The following is a 24,045-nucleotide window of genomic DNA, read 5'->3' as shown; positions in this document are numbered from 1 at the left end:
CCTGAGCGGCCCAGTGCCGCCGCAGTGCTTGGAGGCAAGCGAGCCCCGCCCGGCAGGAGAAGGGGGCGGGTGGGGCCCGCGGCTAGAAGAATCGGGGCGGGAGGCACTCACCCGCCGCGGTCACCGCCTCGCGCGCACCCGGAACCGCTCAACCGCCGGCAGCCTCGGTGAAGGGGAGCCGCCCCGCCCCGCCCCCATCGGGCTGTCAGTGGGCCACTCGGGTCACGTGCCCTGAAGAGGCTGGACGCAGCCCGAGTGCCCATTGGCGGGCTGGGTCCGAAAACCGCCTGCGCCCGCCCCCGCCCTGGCAGTTCTGCCAATAGCGAGCGGAGGGGGAGGTGTTAAAGGGCTACGCACAGGCCGGGCAGCGCAGGTCAACCCGCAGGTCTCTCAGCGCCACCCGATCGGCGCAGCCCGGGGCGCCTACAGCCGCGCGCCACTCGGGCTGCCCTTCGTTCACCCCGTATGAGCCACAGGTCTGAGCCGTTCCCGGGGCCCCGGTTCTCCCGCCCAGCAGCTCCCTTCCCGGCCCCCGCTCTCCCCGCTGGGCCATGCCTTCCGAAGCGGCAGCCGGCCTGGGACAGGCTTCTGAGGCACCGAGCACCTGTAGCTACGGCTGAAGCCCGCGCGGAGGGACCAGGCGGGAATAGGTGAGAGGCTCCCCCTGTTCTCTACAGGCTCAGCCGGAGCCAAGGGCTCTCATCCTGGAGCGGGGCCTGCGAGCCCGCCCCGCAGCGCTCCTCTTGCCGAGATCCCGCGCTCCCTGGAAGCCCTGCACGTTCATTCCCTGCCCTGTCTGGCTGCCACACGCAGCGCTCTCTCGCTCTCTGTTTTACACATTATTTTCCCCAGGGTTGAGATTTCTGGCTTCTCTTTGTTTGCAGGGGCCTCTCCAGGTGCTCAGCCTGTTTTACAATAGACACGTTTTCCGGTTTCCATGTTGAAAACAAATAAAAGGAAGTATTTCTTCACACCGTGCACAGTCAACCTGTGGAACTCTTTGCCAGAGGATGTTGTGAAGGCCAAGACCATAACAGGGTTCAAAAAAGAACTAGATAATTTCATGGAGGATAAGTCCATCAATGGCTGTTAGCCAGGATGGACAGGTGTCCCTAACCTGTTTGCCAGAAGCTGGGAATGAGCGACAGGATGGATCACTTGATGATTATCTGTTCTGTTCATTCCCACTGGGGTACCTGGCACTGGCCGCTGTCAGAAGACCGGATACTGGGCTAGATGGACCTTTGGTCTGACCCAGTAGGGCCGTTCTTATGTTCCTGTCTGGAGGTGTGGAGTCTTCCCTTCTTGATGTGGACACAAGCTCATTCCACTTTGGCTCCTCTCCATCTCCTGCCTCCCATCAAACCTAGTACAGTAGAACCTCACAGTTACAAACTGACCAGTCAACCACCCATCTCATTTGGAACCAAAAGTATACAATCAGACAGCAGCAGAGACCCCCCCCCCCCAAAAAAAAAGCGCAAATACAGTCCAGTACTGTGTTAAATGTAAACTTTTTTTTAAAAAAAGGGAAAGCAGCATTTTTCTTCTGCATAGTAAAGTTTCAAAACTGTATTAAGTCAATGGTCAGTTGTAAACTTTTGAAAGAACAACCATAATGTTTTGTCAGTTACGAACAATTTCCATTCCCGAGGTGGTTGTAACGCTGAGGTTCTACAGTAAGTAGATGACCACCTGTCAGCAAAATGTTGAAAATTGCTCTTCCTGGCTGAATTCCCTTAGGTTTGCAGTGCCTATAGCTGACCCTTCAGGCATGGCACACACATTATGTGGGAGCTTTGCCTGGTTTGGTTTTGGTTTTTTCCTTGTGCACAATGCATGCACTTTTATTAGTCTCAGTTTTGAATACAAGTCTGTTCAGGTAATGCCTTTAAAGAGGCTTGCCAAGGTGGTTAAGTACTACAAAGGCACTGAATGTGTTATGCAGCCTTTCTTCAGAAATTAAGGGGCCCCTCCTTTGTCAAGGGCTCTTATTGTTAAACAAAAGTGTTCTGCATTATTTACGTGAGTCTAAGTGCAATTCAGGAGCCAAAAATCTCTGCATGTTTAATCATCTTGTTCACAAAATTTGGGCTTTACCACCAATCCTGGATTAGAACAGATTAAACTGAGTCCCATGGGCCTTTTTAGGATATATTACTGGGTGATTTGGCTGTCAGCACCTTAAAACCAGGGATGTTGTACAGACATATGGAGAATGGCCTCTCAGGCCTTAGGGACAGCATGTCTGCAGCCCATCCTCCTTAAAGAGAAACATATGTTCAGAGTATATGCCTGCCAGCACTTTGCTAGTGGCCAGGGCCGGCTCTAGGCACCAGCAAAACAAGCTGGTGCTTGGAGCAGCACATTTTTAGGGGCGGCATGGCCGGCGCCAGAATGCCGCCCCTAAAAATGTGCCCCAGCCGCCCTAGCTCACCTCCGCTGCTGCTGCCACGGCGCGCGAAATAGCTGATTCGCGCGCCGCTACTCGCCCTCCCACCCAGGCTCTCAAACCTGGGACCGGGGGGAGATCCCGAGCGGCCGTTTCGCGCGCTGCTGCTCCCCCTCTGTCCCAGGTTTGAGAGCCTGGGAGGGAGGGGGAGAAGCGGCCCCCGTGCCGCGGCCACTTGGAGTCTCCCCCTCCTTCCCAGGCTCTCAAACCTGGGAGAAAGGGGGAGACTCAGAGTGGCCATGGCACGGGCGCCGCTTCTCCCCCTCCCTCCCTCCTAGGCTTGAGAGCCTGGGGGGAGGAGGCAGGGCTGGGGATTTGGGGAAGGGGTGGAATTGAGGCAGGGCTGGGGGTGGGGTAATTAAAGAACGGGGGGCGGCTAAAATTGTTTTTGCTTTGGGCGGCAAAAATCCTAGAGCCGGCCCTGCTAGTGGCCAGTTTTAGCCTCTGGTTCCTTGTGGTCTCGTACAGCTGTAGAAATACACTTTTGTCCACATGCTGACTATGAGGAGCTAGCTGAGCTATCTTGTCTTCTCTTACATTGGACTGGGGGCTATAGAGGTTTTTGGGGTTTTTTTGTTTTTGTTTTGCTTGCGGAGTACATGCAAAGCTGGTCAAACCCATACCTTGTTGGCAAGTTTATTGTGCACTTTTGCTTGGTTTTAAGCTTCTTAAGATCACAATCACAGCAACCAGCTTGACCTCAATCAATGTGATTTGTTTTCAGTTGAATGTGACATTAGGAATGAAGGGGAAAGGGGCTTGCATGAAGATGCATTGAACATTACAAACTCTCCGTGATAAGTGCAGTACACACTCATGTTGCATACGTTTTGCTGCCCCATTCCCAGATTAGTCGAACAGATTTCCGGTGTGCCTAATGCAATACAATATTACATTCTTGTTAGCAATGACAAATGCACAGAAAGACTGTCCTCTTCCTGGATACATTGGGGAAGGAACAGCATAAAGGACAGAAAGTTGTTAAAGGAGTAAAGATATTGTTACTGCTTTTTGACCCAGGTGGTTAGCTAATATTCAGGGTCTTGTTTCCATTAGGAAGAGAAATTGATGATAGGCTTAGGTACAGTAACTCCTCACTTAACGTTATATTCCTGAAAAATGCGACTTTAAGTAAAATGATGTTAAGCGAATCCAATTTCCCCATAAGAATTAATGTAAATGAGGGGGTTAGGTTCCAGGGAAATTTTTTTCACCAGACAAAAGACTATATTATATATATATATATATATACACACGCACAGTATAAATTTTAAACAAACAATTTAATACTGGTACACAGTGATGATTATTGTAAAGCTTGGTTGAGGTGGAGGAGTCAGAGGGTGGGATATTTCCCAGGGAATGCCTTACTGCTAAATGATGAACTAGCAATTGGCTGAGCCCTCAAGGGTTAACTCTCACACTGTACAAGGCAGCAGGAATGGAGGGAGGGGAGACAGCATCGCAGACAGAGACACACACCGTGTGTGTGAGAGAGAGAGATGCACATTTCCCCTTTAAGTACACTGACCCTACTCTTAAGTATGGTGCCTTGTTAATTAGATCAGCTTGCTGAGACTGCAGCTGCTGCCAGCAAGCTCCCTCCGACCTGAGCCCTGTCGTGTGTCTCCCCTGCTCTATAGAAGATGGGGTAAGCGGGGTGCAGGAGTAGGGGGGAGGGGTACACCCTGACAGTCCCCCTCTCCCTCCCCTCCCCCCTGCACAGCAAGTAGGAGTCTTGGGGAGCAGCTCCAAGGCAGAGGGCTGGAGCAGCACATGGCAGTGGAGGGCAGCTGAACTACGGGCAATTGATAGCCTGCTGGGCAGCTGCTTCACAGGGAACTTAGGGGAGCAGGGAGCTGATATGGGGGCTGCTGGTCCATCCTGGTTCCAAGCCCCCACCAGCTAGCTGCAATGGGCTGCTCTTCCTGCAAGCAGTGGACAAAGCAGGCAGCTGTCAAACGATGTTAGAAGAGAGCATTGCACAACTTTAAAGGAGCATGTTCCCTAATTGATCAGCAACGAAACAACGTTAACCGGGATGACTTTAAGTGAGGAGTTACTGTATTTAGACTTATAGACTTCAAGGGCAGAAGGGACTAGCATGATCATCTAGTCTGAGCTTTTGCACATTTCTGGCTACAGAATTTTGCCTACCAACTCATGTATTAGACCCATAACTTCTGGCTGAGTTACTGAAGTCCTCAAATCATGATTTAAACACTTCCAAGTTACAAAGAATCCACCATTTACACTAGTTTAAACCAGTAGGGTAGCTGGGGGGGAGCAGGGAGAGCGGCCGCTCCCCCTGAGCACATTCACCAAAAGTGGCGCCTTTCCGCACAGCCAGTACTGGGCTCCGGACTCGGAGTCCGGAGCCGGATTTTGCGTGTGGCCGCCGGCTGGCTCTCGGCTCCGCACTGCCCTCCCTGTTGGCTCGCTCGGGGCTGCAGGCGGCGTCGCTGGTTGCCTGGCTCCCCAGTGAGGAGGAGGAGGAAGCTCCCGCCCGCCTGCAGCTGCCTGGCTCGCTAAGCCGAGCCCCGCTTGGCGCATGCCGCCCAGGCAGGGGTGGGCTCTGCAGGGAGGGGAAGGGGTGGCAGCGCAGCCCCCCAGTGCGGTGGGCGGGGGCTGGCTACCGCAATGCTGCAGGCCTCCCTCTTTCCAGGGTGAGGAGCCTTTTTAAAAAAAACCCTTTTCCCATAAAAAAGGCAGATTCCTGCCTTTCCGTGGGGGCTGCAAAGCCAGCCGCTGCTAAATATACTGCAAGCGCCCTCCCTTCTGAGACAAACCGGCAGGAAAGACAAGGCCCTTTGTAAGGGCTGCAGGGCCGGGCTGGGATCAAGGGCGTCTCCTCCAGAGGGTGAGTGGCGGGGGGTTATGGTGGCAGGGTTGGATCCTCAAGCTCAGTGCACGGGGGTGCTGAGCTCTTCTGAAATACAGGCTCTGTGGGTGGATCCAGGGCGCCTGGACTCCCTCCTCCTGCTTCTGTCCCAGACTCACCACGGGGCAAGTGGGTCACCAGCCTGTGCCCGCCACTCATTCACGTGTGGAAGGTGCTTGGTGAGCCTCCTCCGGAAGGTGCCAGGAAAGCCAGTGGGGCAGTTACTCGGCGTGGGGAACCTGGCCCAGCTGCCAAGCCTCACTCCGGGACTTCGGCGGGGAGTCAGTCGGGGTTTTTCTTTTTCTTTTTTTTCTTCACGGCGGGTGGCGCCTTTTTTTATGTGTTCGCTCCCCCTGCTGCTAAAACCTGGCTTCGCCACTGGTTTAAACCTGCAAGTGACCTGTGCTCCATGCTGCAAAGGAAGGAAAAAAAGCCTCCAGAGTCTATGCCAATCTGACCCAGGGGAAAATTCCTCCCTAACCCAAATATGGCAGTCAGTTGGACCCTGAGCATTTCAGCATGACTCACCAGCCAGACTCTTGGGAAAGAATTCTCTGTAGTAACTCAACCCTCTCCATCTTATGTCCCATTATCAGCCATTGGGGATGTTTGCTACTAGCAGTCACCCTTCAGAAACTTAAGTTCAGTCTTGAAGTCAGTGAGGTTTTTTGTCCCTGCCAGGGCCGGCTCTAGGCACCAGCAAAACAAGCTGGTGCTTGGGGCGGCACATTTTTAGGGGCGGCATGGCCGGCGCCAGAATGCCGCCCCTAAAAATGTGCCCCGGCCGCCCTAGCTCACCTCCGCTGCTGCTGCCACGGCGTGCGAAACAGCTGATTCGCGCGCCGCTACTCGCCCTCCCTCCCAGGCTCTCAAGCCTGGGAGGGAGGGGGAGCAGCGGCGCGCGAATCAGCTGTTTCGCGCGGCTCGGGGTCTCCCCCTCCCTCCCAGGCTCTCAAAACTGGGAGGGAGGGGGAGATCCCGAGCGGCTGTTTCACGCGCCGCTGCTCCCCCTCCCTCCCAGACTTGAGAGCCTGGGGGGAGGAGGCAGGGTTGGGGATTTGGGGAAGGGGCGGAGTTGAGGCAGGGCTGGGGGTGGGGTAATTAAAGAAGGGGGGGGGGGCGGCCAAAATTGTTTTTGCTTTGGGCGGCAAAAATCCTAGAGCTGGCCCTGGTCCCTGCTGCTCACTTGGGAGGCTGTTCCAGAACTTCACTCCTCTGATGGTTAGAAACCTTCATCTAATTTCAAACCTAAATTTGTTGATGGTCAGTTCATATCTGTTTATTCTTGTGTTTATGTTGGAGCTTAATTTAAAGAACTCCTCTCCCTCCCTGGTATATTTATCTCTGCTATATTTATAGAAAGCAATCCTATTTCCCCTCAGCCTTCATTTGGTTAGGCTAAACACAACGAGCACTTTGAGTCTCCCCTCTTAAGGTAGGTTTTCCATTCCTCTGATCATCCTAGTAGCTCTTCTCTGCGCCTATTGCAGTTTCTTAAACATGGGATACCAGAATTGCTCACCATATTCCAAATGAGTTCTCACCAGTGCCTTGTATAATGGCAATAATACTTCCCTATCTCTACTGGAAATTCCTCACCTGATGCATCTTAGGATTGCAATAGCCTTTTTCACAGCCACATCACAATACCACTGAAAGATACCTACAATCTGCCCAATATAAGGCTTTGTAACACTTTTGGGATTTGTAAGTGAAGACTCCTTAAATAAATAAAACTCTTGATTGATTTAGAATTGCTATGGTACATGAAGCCTGTTTTTTATATTTTCATCAGTGCAGTAACTGTTTAACATACAAGCAAGATAGTTCCATATATATCATTGTGTGTCTGCATAAAGTGATAATGCTATTTCCCTTCATGTTATATTATGAATCTGGAATTCTACCTGTTAAAACAGCCTATGGATGCAATAAACAAGGAAGATTTATTCTGGAAGAAGTACATAAACCTCAGTCCTAGTTAAGTCCCATTTGTGTCACTTCAATGTTTCCTGTAATCAGATAATGGCAGAATCCCCCAGTGCAGGGGAAGCATCACCAAACAAAGCCACTTTTCTCCCCACTTTACAAGAGGGGGCTTTCCAAAGCTGGGGACATGTATTAGGGGGAAGAGAAGCTGGAGCCAGCATGCAATGTGCTCCAGTGATTCTGGACCAATGGGATGGAGCTAGGAGACAACAACATAGATGCAGGAAGAGGAGGAAAGGGTATGAGCATGGGTAAAAGAACAGAGGGGACTCATAGAGGCAGCCAGATGCCAGCCACCACACACAGGGAATCAATTTAGGGCATCCATAGGGATTTTTGTGGGAGTGTGCCTGGGAAGGGACTGAGTAAAAGCTGAGTAAGGATATCAGATTTTAGGCCCATCTGAACCACTACACTCTAGCTTAGGTCCCTTATAACTCAGTTCCAAAGTCAGTGGAAACATAGACTACATGCACCAATAATAGGGACAATAAGTTGCTTATTGGAATGATCACATCAGAAAGGAGAATGGCACCTGAACGGGGACTAGAATTCATCATTTCAGATACTGAATTATGATCCCTGCTGAAAGACAGGCTGATCTTTTCAAGTAGCATAAATAAACCTGCAGTCCTGTCCAGGCTGGGTTGCTGCTTCCTCTGCACATGAACGGGCCTCTTCCCTGACATTCAGCCAACTGGAAATACTTTCTCCAGATAATCAATCTCTTTACAGGAGGCAAATACTCCAGCATCCTTTCCCCTCAGCCTTGGATCTGTCTAAATAGCATTCTTTGTACTCTGCGTTGTTCTTTCCAATGCATGTTCCATAACATCTCAAAAGATTCTAACTGAATGTGCTTGTGTTCTTTCTTAGGCCAGTTTTCACAGTTGTTACTAGATAGGGGCCAAACCAAAAGCACAAGAAATTTGAGCTTAGAAGCTTTGTTTTTATTGAAATAGTCATCTGTTGCCAAAATGGTCACCAGCCGTAAATCTGGTTTTGTTTTTAATCTGTGGAGATTGGAGCTACGGTATCTGCGTAGCAAAGATATACTGGCCTCCCTTAAGTTTAGGCTATGTGTACACTTCAAGTAGAACATACTCACGTTAGCTGTCATCAAGTTAGTGCACTAAAAATAGTAGTGTAGCCAAGGTAGCATGCATGCCGCCTAGCCGCCCAAACTACAAACCAGCTGGACCCCCAGGTACGTATTCAGAGCAGCTGTTCATGCTGCTGCTCACCACTGCCTTGGCTGCCATGGCTACCCTACTATTTTTAGCACATTAACTGAATGAGAATCACACCCCCAGCTGCAAGTGTAAACATAGCCATCGTTCTCTTCCCATTGACATCCCACCATTATAAGAAATTAATTTGATGCAGTCCTATATTAATGGCTTTGGAAAGTGTAGATCTTTTTTTTTTTAGGCTTTGTCTACACACCAATTTGCCCTGGTTTAACTTAAGTCAGTTTAAAAACACACTTAGTTTAAGTTAGGCATGTAGACAAGATCTTGTTTATGTATTCTCCACTGTTTTTGTTACTTTTCTAACCTGTTTTAATCCCTGCAGTTATTCATATGTAACAGTTTAGTCCAAGTACAAGTTCTCCTTATTGTGTTCAGATGTATTGTACACTTCCAGTAGGGCATTCTTCCTTTTGATCATTCCAGTCACCGTATGCTCTTTTTTCCCTGTTTTTATTGGAGCCAGCACCATATGTTTAAAGACCAAAAAAAAAAAAGAAAAAAGCCAAGATATTTATGCTGTGCAACTGACAAAACTGCTTGTAATTATAGGTATCAGGATAATTTTCACATCAACAAAAAAGTTATAGTCTTCCTCAAGATGTAAAATAGTACAAGAGACCACCCTTCTGGTAACTCAACCTAAACCATGAGATCTAAACCAACAAAAAAACACAGTTGGAAAAGTTAACGTTGACAGGTCCAGATAGGGTGACCAGATAGCAAGCGTGAAAAATCGGGGATGGGGGGGAGGGGTAATAGGCACCTATGTAAGAAAAAGCTCCAAATATCTGCGCTGTCCCTATAAAATCAGAACATCTGGTCACCCTAGGTCCAGGGTCTAACACCTAATAGGTTATTTTGAAGGGGGATTTGCACTAATTTTAGTCCAGAAAGTTTGTAGATGTGATATAGTTATATAATCATTAAAGCTTCCTTTTCTGAGATCTAAAAGTACAGAACTCCAAGAACTTTGTTCTCTCTAGAAAGAGGCAACCATTTTGCGTTTATTTTAGTATAGACTGTTAGAGGTCTTCACAGATGCACTTACTGGACTCTCTTTAAGAGTAGATTTTTGGTCTCTAGGATTTATCTAAACTAAAAAGTAATTTTAGAATTGACGAATATGGTGGTTCTCTGATAGGTGATCAACCTGTAAAGCATAATTTACAGCTTTACACCTATTTTGATGTTAAAATAATAGTCCTGCAATAAACTCTGTGAACAGACCCTGTGCAGAGAGTCTCATTGACATTAGGTTGAGAATTTGAAAGTGGAAGGCAGTTTGGGTGAAAGTGATCATAAAATAATACAGTTCGTGATTCTAAGGAATGGTAGGAGGGAGAACAGCAAGATAAAGACAACTGATTTCAAGAAGACAGACTTTAGCAAACTCAGGGAGTTGTAGGTAAGATCCCATGAGAAGCAAGTCTAAGGGGAAAAACAATTGAAGACAGTTGGCAGTTTTTCAAAGAGACATTAGGGCACAAGAGCAAACTATCCCACTGCATAGGAAAGATAGGAAGTATGGCAAGAGACCACTCTGGCTTAACCAGGAGATCTTAAATGATCTAAAAATCAAAGAAGAGTCCTACAAAAAGTGGAAACTAGGTCAAATTACAAAGGATGAATATAAATAACACACGTATGTAGGAACAAAATTAGAAAGGCCAAGGTACAAAATGAGATCAAACTAGCTAGAGACATAAAGGGTAACAAGAAAACATTCTACAAATACATTAGAAGCAAGAGGAAGACCAAGGACAGGGTAGGCCTGTTACTCAATGAGGGGGAGAAAATAATAACAGAAAATGTGGAAATGACAGAGGTGCTTAATGACTTCTTTGTCTTGGTTTTCACTAATAAGGTTGGTGGTGATTGGACATCTAGCATAGTGAAGGCCAGTAAAAATGAGATAGGATCAGAGGCTAAAATAGGAAAACGAACAAGTTAAAAATTACTTAGCCAAATTACATGTCTTCAAGTCACCAGGGCCAGATGAAATGCATCTTAGAATACTCAAGGAGCTGACTGAGGAGATATCTGAACTATTAGCGATTATCTTTGAAAAGTCTTGGAAGACGGGAGCGATTCTAGAAGACTAGAAAAGGGTAAATATAGTGCCAATTTATAAAAAGGGAAATAAGGACAACCTGGGGAATTACAGACCAGTCAGCTTAACTTCTGTACCCGGAAAGATAATGGAGCAAATAATTAAGCAATCAATTTGCAAACATCTAGAACAGGAGTGGGCAAACTACAGCCCAAGGGCCGCATCGAGCCCTCCAGACATTTTAATCCAGCCCTCGAGCTCCCGCTGGGGAGTGGGGTCAGGGGCTTGCCCCACTCTGTGCGGCTCCTGGAAGCAGTGGCATGTCCCCCGTCTGCCTCCTATGCATAGGGGTAGCCAGGGGGCTCCACATGCTGCCCCCACCCCAAGCACGGCACCCGCAGCTCCCATTGGCTGGGAACCGCATCCAATGGGAGGTGCTGGGGCGGCGCCTGCGGATGAGGCAGTGCTCAGAACTGCTTAGCCACGCGTCTGTATAGGAGTCAGCGGGGGACATGCCACTGCTTCTGGGAGCTGCTTGAGGTAAGCGCCACCCAGAGCCTGCACCCTTGACCCTCTCCTGCACCCCTGCCCCAGCCTTGATCCCCCTCCCACCCTCCAAACCCCTCAGTCCCAGCCTGGAGGACCCTCCTGCACCCTCATCCCCAGCCCCACCACAAAGCCCGCACCCCCAGCTAGAGACCTCACCCCCTCCTGCACTCCAACACACAATTTCATGAGCATTCATGGCCCGCTATACAATTTCCATACCCAGATGTGGCCCTCAGGTCAAAAAGTTTGCCCATCCCTGATCTAAAAGATAATAAGGTGATAAGTAACAGTCAGCATGGATTTGTCAAGAACAAATCATGTCACACCAACCCGATAGCTTTCTTTGACAGGGTAACAAGCCTTGTGGATAGGGGGGAAGCAGTAGACGTGGTATATCTTGTCTTTAGTAAAGTTTTTGATACTGTCTCACATGACCTTCTCATAAACAAACTAGGGAAATGAAACCTAGATAGAGCTACTATAAGTTGGATGCAAAATTGGTAGGAAAACTGTTCCCAGAGAGTAGTTATCAGTGATTCAGTCATGCTGGAAGGGCATAAAGAGTGAGGTGCCACAGGGATCACTTCTGGGTCTGGTTCTATTCAATATCTTCATCAATGATTTAGAGAATGGCATAGAGATGACACTTTTAAAGTTTTTGATGATACCAAGCTGGGAGGGGTTGCAAGTGCTTTGGAGGATAGAATTTAAATTCAAAATGATCTGGACAAACTGGAGAAATTGTCTGAAGTAAATAGGATAAAATTCAATAAGGACAAATGCAAAGTACTCCACGTAGGAAGGAACAATCAGTTGCACAGATACAAAATGGGAAATGACTGCCTAGGAAGAAGTACTGCGGAAAGGAATTTGGGGTCATAGTGGACCATAAGCTAAATATAAGTCAATAGTGTAACACTGTTGCAAAAAAAGCAAACATCATTGTTGGATGTATTAGCAGGAGTGTTGTAAGCAAGACATGAGAAGTAATTCTTCCACTCTACTCCGCGCTGATTAGGCCTCAACTGGAGTGTTGTGTCCAGTTCTGGGCACCACATTTCAGGAAAGATGTGGACAAATTGGAGAAAGTCCCGAGAAGAGCGACAAAAATGATTAAAGGTCTAGAAAACATGACCTATGAAGGAAGATTGAAAAAATTGGGTTTGTTTAGTCTGGAAAAGAGAAGACAGAGAGGGGACATAACAGTTTTCAAGTACATAAATGGTTGTTACAAGGAGGAGGGAGAAAAGTAGTTGTTCTTAACCCCTGAGGATAGGACAAGAAGCAATGGGCTTAAATTGCAGCACGGAAGGCTTAGGTTGGATATTAGGGAAAACTTCCTAACTGTCAGAGTGGTTAAGCACTGGAATAAATTGCCTTCAGGAGATTGTGGAATCTCCATCATTAGAGATTTTTAAGAGCAGGTTGGACAAACACCTATCAGGAATGGTAGATAATGCTTAGTCCTGCCATGAGTGCCGGGGACTGAACTAGATGACCTCTCGAAGTCCCTTCCAGTCCTATGATTCTATGATCAGTGGGGCTCCCCATGGGCCTGCAAGACTATAGCCTAAAATTTAATTAGCAGCTAGATGATTTCTACTTGAAGATCATATCACTCTTCCCTATGTTCCCCTTTCAGTATTTGGTGTTCTGCAAGCATTTGTATTTTTAAGTGTTTCTGAGCCTTGATACCATGCGAAGTACCAATACACAGGCCTGGTCTATCTATAATTCCACTTAAACCGATGTAAATTATGCTGCTCGGGGTGGGAAAAAATCACACACCCCCAAGTAACATATCTTACATCGACTTAACGTGGTATCTGCACCGAGCTATGTTGGCAGGAGACGCTCTCCCACTGACTTTATTTCCACCTCTCGGGGAGGTGGAGTAGTGAAACCGACGGGAGAGTGCTCTGCCATCGACTTATCACATCTTCTCCAGACCCGCTAAATTGACGCCGCTGCATCGATCTCAGCAGCACCAATTTAGCATGCCAGTGTAGACTAGCTCGCAGAGAAAACTGATGAACTGACTAGCAATGAGGGAAAGAGCAACAGTGTTGACAAATGCATAAACTAAGCAAACTGAAACATTCCCCCTTCTTCAGTCTCTCTGAGACACAATGGTTGTAGAAAGAAGAACAGGAGGACTTGTGGCACCTTAGAGACTAACAAATTTATTAGAGCATAAGCTTTCGTGGACTACAGCCCACTTCTTCGGATGCATATAGAATGGAACATATATTGAGGCGATATATATACACACATACAGAGAGCATAAACAGGTGGGAGTTGTCTTACCAACTCTGAGAGGCCAATTAATTAAGAGAAAAAAAACTTTTGAAGTGATAATCAAGCTAGCCCAGTACAGACAGTTTGATAAGAAGTGTGAGAATACTTACAAGGGGAGATAGATTCAATGTTTGTAATGGCTCAGCCATTCCCAGTCCTTATTCAAACCGGAGTTGATTGTGTCTAGTTTGCATATCAATTCTAGCTCAGCAGTCTCTCGTTGGAGTCTGTTTTTGAAGTTTTTCTGTTGTAATATAGCCACCCGCAGGTCTGTCACTGAATGACCAGACAGGTTAAAGTGTTCTCCCACTGGTTTTTGAGTATTTTGATTCCTGATGTCAGATTTGTGTCCATTAGTTCTTTTGCGTAGAGACTGTCCGGTTTGGCCAATGTACATGGCAGAGGGGCATTGCTGGCACATGATGGCATATATCACATTGGTTGTAGATTAACAGTGACTCTTTATGGAGTACAGACATTTTAGAATAATGCATTTTGTATTTAGAGTTACACATTAGAAGTTTCTTCTGCGCCTAAAATCAGTTGACTACAGATGTATTTGATATGTAATTGTTCTAGAGGAAGTACAAGTAGTAAAAAGTATGAGGACATTTTTCAAGTGTGAGGCGAATTTCTGGCCCCACTGAAGTCAGTGGCAATGCTCCCATTGACTTCAACAGGGTGAAAATTACATTCTCATTTTTTTTGTACTAAGGAAATAAAAGATTTCATATACAATATGGAGAGAGAGGAAAAATGCGCTTGAAACACAGCTAGGTGAAGTTCAGTGGGCAACAATGCTGAAAACTTGATTTGAAAGAATACAGGAAGAATCTTGAAATGAACAGGAATTTTTCTGAACACTTGTAAAAGAAAGGAATCATCTTGGCTTGGCACTGAGTGCTTAAACACAGCTTTCACAGACCACAATGGGATCATCATAACACTATGTTGAACAAGCTTATTTTTGTGAAATATGAAAACTATCAAAGTATTTTAAATTGCATGAGAGCCTCTTTAAAAACATACAATAAAAAGAAACTCATTCCAAAACCAAACATCAGATAGTTTAGACAATTTAGTTCAATGGCAACTTATCTGATCTAGAGGTTTAATACTCACTGAGAGGTCTTTCTCTTCTTGTTCCCGTACCTCTTGTCCTTGTTTCATCTGTAGTTAGAGTAGTTTAGTTACTTTCTTTTCATAAAGAAGTTGCTTGAGAATTATTTTTGGTTCTATCTACAGTAAGGAAATCTGTACCTCTAACTTCAGCTGGGCACTAATGTAGACCTAGTGCACGGGGACAGAGCAGAGTTTACACCAATGCATTTTATTTTAGTATGTTACTGGATTAAGGTGCACTAAAATAACCCCCACTTTATACTAGTGCAGCACATCTACATGAAGGGGATGCACTGGTGTAACATCAATGCCTGATTCTACATTCCTTTAGAAGGCAAAATTCCATTTGAATATGTTCATTGGAGTCAGTGGGAGTGTTGCTTATATATGGATGTCAGGATTGGGCCCTTACTGGGATCTTTGGAATGACATTCCTCTACAGATAACTAGGAAAAATTACACTCTGTGGTTTAAAAAAAGCGGGGATGAAGGGGAACTTTGGACCAGATTTATCACTGTAACTCCAATTTTTCTGTTTTCCATAAACTTACTTATGCCTGGGGGAATTCTGTGCAAGTGCAGAATTAATGTCCCAGAGATTCCCCCCCCCGCCCCGCAGAATCATTGATTGTCACTGAGAGGCGAAGGGAAGCTGCTAGAGGGGTCATGCTGTAATTACACCTTTTGCTCATCAGGGGCTGATGTGGCACCAAAAAAGATTGTAGCTGACTCATGGGCGGGAGCAACCAGCAGCAGAGAAGGAGAGGGTAGAGGTTGCCTTCCTCACAATGCCCTGCCCGTAGGGCCATGTGAGGAGGCACTGGATATGGGGGGAACGGACAGAGCAGGACACATGGGGCTGCTGGGGGGTCGCTCAGACTTGGGTTCAGAAGGGCTAGTGGGGGAGACAGACTGGGGTGGGGACACAGGAGTTAGTGGGATGACAACATTGAGCCAGGGCTAAATGGGAGTGAGGGTGCAAGGCGATAGGGGAGAGGGGAGCGCAGGGACACATGGGGTCAGGGGAAGTTATGCCTGGCTGAATGGGGTGGGTGCAGGGACATATGGAGACAGGAGGGAGTGAAGATGCAGGGCATATGGGGACATGTGCAGCTATGCCTAGCTGAATGGGAAAGGCTAGGGGTTAGGCAGGGTCTACATAGGAGAGGCTCCCCAACTCCCTAATAGTTCCTCCCCCCCAACAATTTTACTTCCCGCTCCCTCAGCTCCTCCATTACCCATGACTCCCACAAGCGTTTGCACTGCTTCTGAGGGGTGCGGGAAATATGGTTCTGTATTGTAGTTTTATTAACATGCCTAGTAAGGAATGTGTTTGTCAGAAAAAAATCCTGAATCTTTTTTTTTTTTGTCTGTATTGTTACAGACATACTTGCTGACAGGTATTTTGAAATAAATGACCAAAATAACTGAAACTGGCATGATTAAACTGTCATTTTGACAAATAAAATATGCAGCATTTTGCACATTTTAAAATATTGTGTGCAGAATTTTTAATTTTTTGGCACAGAATTCCCCAAGCTGGTGAAACTATTTAGGAAACAGGAATTAACAGACTGGATCAGACCCAAGGTCCATCCTGATAGATGCCCGTATCAGGTGCTATAGAGGAGGATGTAATCTACCCCCCACATTAGGTCTCATTCTAATCTTTAATAGTTAGAGATGGTCTGAAATCCTGAAATATGAGGTTTCATATCCCTTCCAACATTTATTACTTATGACAACTTTGGATAGTCTTGTTATTCACATAAACATCTAATACTCTTTTTAATATTATTAAATATTTGGCCTTAATGGCATCCTGTAAAAGTGAGTTCCGGAGTCTAATTACATGTTCTGTGAAAAAAAAATTTCCTTTATCAGTTTTGATTTTCCCATCTTTCATTTTCATTGAATATCCCATTGTTCTTGTGTTATGAAACAGGTAGAATGGAAGCTCTCCCTATATCTTCTTTATAACAATTATAGGTAGAGCTGGTAAAGCCATCTGTGGTTAAAGTTGCCTGACGGTTCCTGTGATAAGACTGTTTTCAGTTGCTTGTAACTCTGCCACACTTTAGCCATTTAGGCCAGAATTTTCAATGGTAGGCTGTCTCCGGCTGAATTTTTTTGGGGAAAGTTTTAGTTAAAACAGTTCAGTTATTTCTGAGATTGAGTTTAGGGGAAAATGTCATTGTTTCCCATATTTAAAATATTTACAACCATTTCATTGAGAAGCTCTAGAACCTAGTCAGGAAAAAGATCTTGGAGTCATCGTGGATAGTTCTCTGAAGATGTCCACGCAATGTGCTGAGGCGGTCAAAAAAGCAAACAGGATGTTCGGAATCATTAAAAAGGGGATAGAGAATAAGACTGAGAATATATTATTGCCCTTATATAAATCAATGGTACGCCCACATCTCAAATACTGCGGACAGATGTGGTCTCCTCATCTCAAAAAAGATATACTGGCACTAGAAAAGTTTCAGAAAAGGGCAACTAAAATGATTAGGGGTTTGGAATGGGTCCCATATGAGGAGAGATTAAAGAGGCTAGGACTCTTCAGCTTGGAAAAGAGGTGACTAAGGGGGGATATGATAAAGGTATATAAAATCATGAGTGATGTGGAGAAAGTGGATAAGGAAAAGTTATTTACTTATTCCCATAATACAAGAACTAGGGGTCACCAGATGAAATTAATAGGCAGCAGGTTTAAAACAAATAAAAGGAAGTTCTTCTTCACGCAGCGCACAGTCAACTTGTGGAACACCTTACCTGAGGAGGTTGTGAAGGCTAGGACTATAACAGCGTTTAAAAGAGAACTGGATAAATTCATGGTGGTTAAGTCCATTAATGGCTATTAGCCAGGATGGGTAAGGAATGGTGGCCCTAGCCACTGTTTGTCAGAGGATGGAGATGGATGACAGGAGAGAGATCGCTTGATCATTACCTGTTAGGTTCACTCCCTCTGGGGCACCTGGCATTGGCCACTGTCAGTAGACAGGATACTGGGCTAGATGGACCTTTGGTCTAACCCGGTACGGCCGTTCTTATGCTCTTATGTTCTATAACCTTCATGATTTGGAGAAGGGACTTCAAATGTGGTGGGGGAGGGAGTGTCAATGAGGTGCCTTTTGCCATCCCTGCAATAATCCTCACAAATTTGGCTAGTTTACAAGTCTCTGAGACTCACTTCCACATGCTTCTTTGAATGTTTCATTTGTCCTGGGCTTCCTCCATTCCAGAGTTGCAGGGGCTGTGCAGGAACTTTCCTGGAGTTTTTCCTTCTGGCAGTAGGGGAATGTTGTGTTACTGGGCACAGAAGCCAAAAAAAAAAGGGAGACCATCTCGCCAGTGCTCTCAGTGCTCCCATTGCTGGCATGCAGGCAACAAGAAGAGGGAAGTAGATAGTATCGGGAGCAGGAGCTGGGAGTGGGGGGCATGTGGATAGGTGCAGAATGGGACAGAGCCAGGCTTGGGGGTATGTAAATGGATCTGTAGCACTAGAGTACATTCCCTTCCAGAACAAAGAATTTAAGGCCAGATTCTCAAGTCTCAACAGTCCCTGCTGTCAGAAAGCTGCTGTGAAACCCACTGGCAAAGGGAGTGCCTTATCCCCCTCTAGTGGCCAGTCTGCAGAGAGGATGGCAGCCTTTTACTGCTATTAGTTACTCGATTAGTTCAAGTGATAGAAGTCTGGTGTTCCAGTTCTAGATGTCCCAAACCTGCAGTCGACTCATGTAGGGGGTCGTTATGGTTCCACATAGCATTTCCCCTGTTTTCATTTTGCCCTTTAAAAATATTTTAAAATTACATTAAAAAAATGTAATTTTGCAAAGTCAAACGCTCAGAAGTTAGGAAATACTGAAATTAAGGTTGCCCATCTGCAAAGGATTTTCCCTTCAGATCAGTGACAGATCAGCTAGTAGAAAAAAAGAAAAATCAGCTTTTTTTATATGAAAACAATGGTAAACAAACTCCATATTTGATTTCACAAACATGGTTTTTCCCTTTGATACAGTTTTGGCTCCTTTGTGTTTGTGTGTAGTTTGCTCATGCAGAGTTCTGAGATGCACATGATGAGAAACATCTTATCCTTTATGAATCTGCCAGCTGTTTTGATTAAAATGGAAATTTCTGCTTGGCAGCAGATGTGTTCCTGAGAGCGCATCATTTGTGGCAATAGTCATTTTGGGGTTAGTAAACCCATTTTCATCCTGCCTTACTATTAGTTCAACTATGTGAAGTACTTTAACAAATGTGCTTGTCTAATGAGTAAAGAACTAATTTTTGGCAATACCTTCATAGATACTTTAAACTATGTGTTTTCAGAGTTATGGGATAGTCGTGTGGTGAAAGCTCTGGATTGGGACTCAGAATGTCTTGATTCATTTCCCAGCTCTGCAACATTTGACTTTGGGCAGGTCACTTTCTCTACCTATGCTTCAGTTTCCCAAGTGTAAAGTGGGAATAATACTTTTTTTCTTACCTTTTTTGTTGTTTAGTTAGGTTTTGTCTATTTGTTCAGTCATGCAATATCTTGGGTAGGGCATCTGTGCTGAAGTTTGGGAAATGCATCTTCTAGATCTACTTAGGACATTTATCTTCCTGCACTGATACAATGTAGGACCCGGTCTCCACTACAACTTTTAGTAGAGTTTGTAGCCAGTTAGGGCCATTAAGTTTGATACACTGAAAAACTGGTAGCGAAATGAAACTATAACATCTGAAATAGTGCCTTTTGCATAGTTACATTAAGCTTATACAAGGGTTCTCTTTAACCTCTGCTTTACTGGCCATTTGTTTGTCATTCCCCTAAGGGTTTCCTGTGTTAAATAAAGACATTAACATCAAATCGGTTCCACCACATTAAGCTCCACTTGTGGTTTAAAAAGACCCAACCTTGTCAGTTTATTGTGATGTGGATTTGCTCCTTTTAAGAATGTTCATGAATAGTTGGAATGACGAGGAGTAGCAGTAAATGGTCTCCAGTGCTATGTAGAGTTATCAACACTGTTACAGGAAAACCAAGTCCTATGCCACACTCAATTGTAAGTGTCATTCTTTAAAAAAAAGTTATGATTTTGCCATAGCTTCATCTAGCCAAGCACAAACCTGCATTTTCCCTCTGTAAAGAGACAAATGAGATGTATTTGGCATTTCAAAAATACAAGCTGCTTCAGTGCTGTTATACAGAATTATGAACAAACCACTTACCAGCGTTTAGAGCAGGAAGCCAGGAGTTCAGGGTTCTAATACTGACCTGTCATGAACTCACTGTGTGATCTTCAAAGTCACTTAACCTCTCTGGTACCTATGTTCTCACACTTGTAACATCAAAAGAATACTTATTTTTGTAAATGTGCTTGGAGATCCTTTCATGAAGGGTACAGAACATTATTTTAGATACCGTAATCATACAGCTGGTATTTCTGTGTTTCTTCATCACTGGGACTTGTGTAAATAAGTAGTCATAGTACTCCATATTTGCTCTCCTTTTAAGGTTTATTTTCCCTGCCATAAAGTTTGTTCTACACAATAACCTTGTGTATACTAGTAATGTTACCTCTTGCTAACAGTGGGTATCTGCAACTAGCCTAACTACAATGTTTAATCCTGCAAGGTGGCTATTTATCTACCCCTTTAAGAGGAAGAGTTAATTGCATTTGAATCAGTGCTGGACAACAAAACTAGCTACGTCCTCCCAAGTTAACATAATCATCAGTTCCCAGGCAACCTGCATTAGCCAATTCCTCTTGCCTGTCTAGACTAGTAGTGGACTTCTGTCTACGCCACAGCAGAGATCCCCACATGCATGTTTATAACCCCACTAATTGTCTCAGTCAGTGGCTACTTCCTCCTGGAACCCTAGAAAAACATCTTCCCCTCAGGCCACCTCTACTCTTCTGAGGGGAACTCTTTTATAGAAGCTGCAACCAGTTCCAGCTGAGGGACTTCTTGCTAACTTTGTTACCGTGTGAGGGTATGGGGGCTATAAATCCTAGCACACAGGACAAACCATGTTCAGCTGCACTCGTGGACAGCCATTGTCAACAATGGGCAATTTTGCTACTGTGGATAAGGCTAAAGGTTGTGAATTTTGATACCATGGGGACCAGAGAGCAATTTGATTTACATGGAACTCTGACAATTGTTGTTCTTCCTTGGAATATAAAAAGAGAGGGGGCCAATTTGTTGGGCCTGGAATTCATTGAGTTTTTGCAGCACTATCTCATGAGGATACGGGAGTTCAGTCCACGTAAGAGAGGGCAGGGGGCATGGCCTCAAGGCAGTTGTCCACACAGGACAGCTAACCAGCATTTGGATCCTGCCAAAGCAAACCTGGGCATCTACAGTATTGGGAGAAGGGTAAGGTTTGCTAATGCATGCACTAGAGGCCAGCAGCAGGGCTGTTCTAATAGCCCTGCTAGTGCAGAACAATTTGGTTGGAGACTTAATGGTCAAGATAAGGAACTGGAGCTGTTCTGAGTAGGGATTAGAGGTGTACTAGTGGGGTGGAGGCATTGCTGACCTTACATGACCCCATTCTGGTTGGATGATGTAGACCAGAGGAAAACATTCCCAGATCTGTAGTACTATATTCCAGGCATACAGGAAGTACAGGAGGCAACAGACCTGTCACATTTGCATTATTATTCACAGAATTACAGCATCCTGAACCAGTGCATGAGATAGAGTTTAAATGTTCTTACCAGAAAGGCTGAAAATTACGATTGTAACGTTATAAAATAAAAGGTAATGAAAATCATTCTTTCAGGGCTAGTACCCTGGTTGCCTTTATTACTATCCCAGCTACAAAATTAATATTAAAGTATTTGGGCTTATGATTTAAGGCAAATGCAAAAAAGCATAACTCTAATCGTTTGATATATATTGTAGGTTTCCAAGACTTTATCTTTAATGTAGTATATATAACATTTTGGTTGGTTGTTTTGTTCTTCAGCAACAGCAGTTATTTGAAATATGTCCGCATGGTTTAGCAGTGTTATTTTTGGACGCCGTAGGAATATGAAAGGGGAATAAAAGCCAACTGTCGCTATTAATTGGAAATAATATATTTAATTTTGGAAGGCTGGAATAATAGAAAACATGCCTGGGTGTTCATCTCTGGTCGTCTGATCTTTTTCTGTTATTAAATAAATCAAAACCTCTTGTGGTTTCAACCTGTAATATTAGATCTCTAAATATCTGACTTACACTTTCAGTAATCACTCTAATGACTGCCAGCCTTAGAGGAGAACTGTTTCATACTAGCCTTCCCATACTGTTGGAAGAATTAGATCCATCTCATTTTTAACAATCCTGGGTTTGTTTGGTGTTGTTTTTTTAAACTGATACTCTACACAGTTGCTACTGCTTTTGCCAATTACCTGCCATAAAATAAAATAGAAAACAAAGCCATATTTTAATGGTTGTGGGTGAGGGCTTTTGTGTGTTGTTTTAACAGCACAACTCATGATTTTATCACGAGTCTCCTGATTTTTGGTGTTTTTCTTAAAGACCCAGCTCCTGGAAGCATGTTGGTAGGTGAGAATCTCAGTTTTCATTTTAAAAAGTAAGTTTTTTGCCCTCATGGTTGTACAGTAAAGTTTGAAAACATGAACCTAGCCACCCCTAAAGGTTCAAAATCCAGAGAGCAAATAAAAAGAACCCTTATTTAATCAGTCTTTTAAAAATATCATGAATTTTAAGCCAATCAAATATAGTGCTTTTTATAATGCAAGTATTAGATTTGTTTAGAGGTGTGTAAAAACACTTGCATATGTAGTTCAAACAGTGAGACTCACCAGTGTTTACTGTCACAAAGAGACATGGAGGTGCGTATCTGATGAGGGAGAAAGTAGTTTTACATAGACCATCACTTTATTTGTGCTTTGCAGAACTATTGACATTAGGGTCACTTAACCATTAGTGTTTAGCCTTATTAGAACTCACATGACTGCTGCTTTTTAGCTACTGTGGAATGCTAATATATGCCTAATGAAGTTTATTGGCCTCAGAGTGGTGGTCTGGGAAAGAAATACAGGGCTCCTGGTGTGCATCCCTTACACAGCCCAAATTCCCAGTGCCAAAAGCAATGAGAATTTTGGGTGGGCAAGAAATGCCCCTGGTTCAGAAAGAAACGTTTTCTAATAATATTTTATAACCTTCTTAAACTACACTCAAAGCTAACCCCCAAATCTAACCACTAAAAATAAGCACAGTAGTCTGCATGGCTGGAATAGTTAAAATTATAATGTGGATTCCACTGTAAATGCAAGTTTCAATGTGTGCAATTATTATTATAAAATATTTATATTATGGTAGTACCCAGAGGTCCCAACCTGGGTTCAGACTCCATTGTTCTGTTGCTGTACAGAGTAAATAGACAACCTGAAGAGTTTACAAATCTAAAGAATGACAAGTACTTTATTAGGAGGAAAGAACACAACGTGCATGTTTTGCACATTCCCTTAAAATGAAGTTTCTTGCTAAAGCTCTGCAATGAAAATGTTCCAATAAAATCCTGACTAAGCCAGACCAGAATATCATAGAATCATAGAAGATTAGGGTTGGAAGAGACCTCAGGCGGTCATCTAGTCCAACCCCCTCCTCAAAGCAGGACCAACACCAACTAAATCATCCCAGCCGGGGCTTTGTTAAGCCGGGCCTTAAAAACCTCTAAGGATGGAGATTCCACCACCTCCCAAGGTAACGCATTCCAGTGCTTCACCACCCTCCTAGTGAAATAGTGTTTCTTAATATCCAACCTAGACCTCCCCACTGCAACTTGAGACCATTGCTTTTTGTTCTGTCATCTGCCACCACTAAGAACAGCCTAGCTCCATCCTCTTTGGAACCCCCCTTGAGGTAATTGAAGACTGGTATCAAATCCCCCCTCACTCTTCTCTTCTGCAGACTAAATAAGCCCAGTTCCCTCAGCCTCTCCTCGTAAGTCATTTGCCCCAGCCCCCTAATCATTTTCATTGCCCTCCACTGGACTCTCTCCAATTTGTCCACATCCTTTCTGTACTGGAGGGCCCAAAACTGGACGCAATACTCCAGATGTGGCCTCACCGGTGCCAAATAGAGGGGCATAATCACTTCCTTTGATCTGCTGGCAATACTCCTACTAATGCAGCCCAATATGCCGTTAGCCTTCTTGGCAACAAGGACACATTATTGACTCATATCCAGCTTCTCGTCCACTGTAATCCCTAGGTCCTTTTCTGCAGAACTGCTGCTTAACCAGTCAGTCCCCAGCCTGTAGCAGTGCATGGGATTCTTCCGTCCTAAGTGCAGGACTCTGCACTTGTCCTTATTGAACCTCATCAGATTTCTTTTGGCCCAATCCTCCAATTTGTCTAGGTCACTCTGGACCCTATCCCTACACTCCAGCGTATCTACCCCTCCCCCCACTTGCTGAGGGTACAATCCATCCCATCATCCA

At 44.9% G+C, this 24,045-nt stretch overlaps 1 protein-coding gene and 1 long non-coding RNA gene across 17 annotated transcripts in view; one reads left to right on the top strand and one right to left on the bottom strand.

Moving 5' to 3' along the window:
- TASP1 (taspase 1) overlaps window positions 1-255 on the bottom strand; it is a 154,556-nt gene extending 154,301 nt beyond the window's left edge. For 6 of the 16 annotated variants that reach the window (XM_065590819.1, XM_065590823.1, XM_065590825.1 and 3 more), the window contains exon 1: window positions 112-255. The gene's annotated coding sequence lies outside the window, so the exon portion shown is untranslated. The remainder of the gene's footprint in view (window positions 1-111) is intronic. The other 10 variants (XM_065590831.1, XM_065590830.1, XM_065590827.1 and 7 more) reach the window with 7 other exon arrangements.
- A 100-nt stretch (window positions 256-355) lies between these two features.
- LOC103306515 (uncharacterized) overlaps window positions 356-24,045 on the top strand; it is a 35,712-nt gene continuing 12,022 nt past the window's right edge. Inside the window, exon 1 of the long non-coding RNA XR_509484.4 lies at window positions 356-650. This is a non-coding gene — a long non-coding RNA (uncharacterized LOC103306515). The remainder of the gene's footprint in view (window positions 651-24,045) is intronic.

This window comes from Chrysemys picta, chromosome 3, assembly GCF_011386835.1.
Source record: "Chrysemys picta bellii isolate R12L10 chromosome 3, ASM1138683v2, whole genome shotgun sequence".
Classification (NCBI taxonomy): domain Eukaryota; kingdom Metazoa; phylum Chordata; order Testudines; family Emydidae; genus Chrysemys; species Chrysemys picta.
Note: the sequence above shows the minus strand (reverse complement) of the source record. Positions and strands in the feature narration are given on the sequence as shown.